This window comes from Silene latifolia, chromosome 9 (genome assembly GCF_048544455.1).
Source record: "Silene latifolia isolate original U9 population chromosome 9, ASM4854445v1, whole genome shotgun sequence".
NCBI classification, from domain to species: domain Eukaryota; kingdom Viridiplantae; phylum Streptophyta; class Magnoliopsida; order Caryophyllales; family Caryophyllaceae; genus Silene; species Silene latifolia.
The window spans coordinates 66,867,752-66,870,714 of NC_133534.1; the positions used below are offsets into that span (position 1 = coordinate 66,867,752).

The 2,963-nt window shown below is 37.0% G+C and overlaps 1 long non-coding RNA gene across 1 annotated transcript; it reads left to right on the forward strand.

Moving 5' to 3' along the window:
* Positions 1-431: 431 nt before the first annotated feature.
* LOC141602738 (uncharacterized) lies at positions 432-2,745 on the forward strand. The gene is made up of 3 exons (XR_012524648.1): positions 432-555; positions 668-740; positions 2,527-2,745. It is a non-coding gene; the product is annotated as an uncharacterized LOC141602738 (long non-coding RNA).
* Positions 2,746-2,963: the final 218 nt, after the last annotated feature.

Genomic DNA, 2,963 nt, shown 5'->3' on the forward strand with positions numbered 1-2,963 from the left:
TGACATTTCATTTCTATTTTCAAGTTTCGAGGACGAAACTTTTTAAAATATGGGGTGATTGTAACACCCGCGAATTTTCCATTTTGACATTTATAATTTAATTAACCATTCTATGGTCTTATTTATATTGTAAATTATTTAATTTAATTAATTTCATTATTAAACATGATTTTTATAAGTATTATATTTTTAAAGCTTAAGTTATATAAAATAAATATTTTGGTCGGATAATAATGATAATAATAATAATATTCCTCGTCTTGAGTTGTAGTGGGCTTGAGACGTAATTTCCAGTGTATATCGACTCAATTTTGCATGTTGGGCCTAGTATGACTATTGGGCTCACATATTATTTCTTCCTCCTCATATAAATAATGAGGGAAACCCTAACCCCTCCTCCTTCCTCACAATTTCAGCAACACCACCACAAACACAAACACCATTTTCATACTCTTCTCTTACAAATCTTCAAAACACCATAACTTGATCAATTCTTATCCGAATCAAGTGATTTTCGCGTCTATCTCTTCCTCTCATCGCCCTCCATCTTTCTAGGTAATAAAGACACCGACTTTCCTCCTTATATAGGGCTGTCGAGCCGTTTTATACATGGTACCCTTTTTCTAATTTTGATTCTTAGTCTTATTTTGTGTTTTCTTATGTTTAGGAGAAAGTTTAGTTGACCCGGAAGTGGATTCTTGAAAGGTAGACGAGTCTTTTGTGGATTTAAGTGCAAAAAGGTAACGGTGATGGGTTACTCGACATTATGTCAAATTTGTGTGTTTATATGTTGTAGTTTGTTCATATGTATGTTAAAGTTTGAATCTTTTCTTGTTTCACATGTTTGTTGTTGATTGAGTTTGTATGAGAAACCATCTCATGGTTAGTTGAAGGAATTTCCAATCCTTTGGGTTACATGAATGTTTATATGGATTAATTAGTAAAGAAACCGTCTTATTCATGCTTAATAATTGTGTTTAATTGTCACGAATTTGTTAGTTTGGAATTGTTTGAATTTGAATCGAACCTTGTGTTTTAATCCCTCTTTTATGCTTTGATTTCACCCTTAATACTTGTATAAAGTTACTTGGGTAATACATGATGGAATTAGGATTGTAATGGCATGATAAAAAAAAAATGATTTGGGGATGAAGGTGAATTGGTTGTGTCGTGCAAATCAGCACCACGGCGCAGGCTGCGCACTCAGCTTGGACCAGTTTTCGTAAAATGGCCATAACTTCTTCGTTACTTGTTTGTTTGAGGCTTATAACCAACCGTTAGAACCGTAAGAGGATAAGCTATCACCTCCAACTGGTTTCACCTCATTATCATCTATAGAACTCATGTTATGACCGTTTGAAGTTGACCCTTGTTGTAGTCGAATACTAAACTTGTTGTTATAGATTGGGTTTTGAGTTTCTTGTTGGGTATGCATCTTAACTTTGGTTCTAATGCTTGTGTATGATGTGTTGAGACTCTTTTATCATGGGAGTACTTGATATTTGTTATACTCTTATACTTATACATGCTTCACATGAATTGTTTACGTTATGTTCGTGCAATCATGGTTGCTCGTATTTGAGACCCAAGTGCGACGATTTACATTGTGTGACTACTTGACATTCCTTATTTATTTACCCTTCGGGCCTTTGGTACGAGTGCGTGCCATGTTCCCAGGTTGGGTTATCCTTCCGCTTTTCTTCGGACCTTGGGTTACGAGTGCGTGCCATGTCTCCGATTAGAGGTTACTCGGCCTTTGGATACGAGTGCGTGCCATGTTCCGAGTCTTGGATACGATTTGGTATCGTTTGTCGAATCGGGTGTCGCCCATCCCGAGAGTCTGGATCCAGGTTTAGACTAGGACCGTATTATGATCGTCGTCCTACCAAGAGGTTGGAGTCTAGGGGTCTGTCTTGTTTGAGTCAAAGCCTTTGTAAATGTCTTTCGATTATGGTCATTGGCGTGTTCTTATATACGAGTGCACGTCTTCTATGATTGTTTATGAGAGTGTTGGTCCTATCGGATACTAGTGGTGAGATGCAAGCCCCTAGTTGCGATATGATCGCCGGGATTGATGTTCCCATCCGTTCTTATGGTGAGATGCAAGCCATAAGTATGAATGTGACATTAGTAGCCACGTCCCGTGCTATGGTTGTTAAGAGGTTTTCAAGTAATGGCTATTGGTTTCCATCCATGTATTTTCTATTCAATTGATCCGTTGTTTACCTTCTTCATATGATTCGATGCCTAATCTCATATCCAGGTTTTGGTTACCTTGAATACATGTTTAATATAATGTACCATGCCTATCTCATTAAGAATGCAATGTGCCTATCTCATTAAGAATGCAATATGCCTATCTCGTTATGAATATCGTTATATTCCCTTGTTCATATTATTCAAGTATGATGCATGATCAATATGTTTAATTAAGTTCTTGCTTATGTGCATTTTGACATATTGTGGCTGGGAGAACCCTGAGTTACTCCCCACTGACTGTGGCGTTCATGTTTACATGAATGACAGGTTTGTGATGCAGATTATGGGGAAGACGTGTGAGCTAGCGAGAACGTTGAACCTTGGACCTTAGTTATAGTTTGCCTAGACTCACCTATCGTTAGACTTGTGTTTATTCGTGGGATATCTTTTCCCCAACGCACTTCGTTTTTAATTGTAAAACTTATTCATCTTACTTTTCATTTTCGTTTGATCACTTATGGTGGATTTCACACTTTAAACTTTAAAGGTTTTAAAAATCCCTTATTTTTCCGCTTAGATTTAATAGTTCTTTTGATGCCTCATCGAGGGGTGTCACATATATAGAGAATTTCTATTTTCTTACACTAGAAAAATAGTTAAAGTTGTGAATGAATAATTAGAGAGAAAAACCCTCTGTAATTGCCCTTTGAAAAACGGTGGGGAGGGTGGAGGAGAGCCAATGCATGGACAAGTTTTTCTACCCA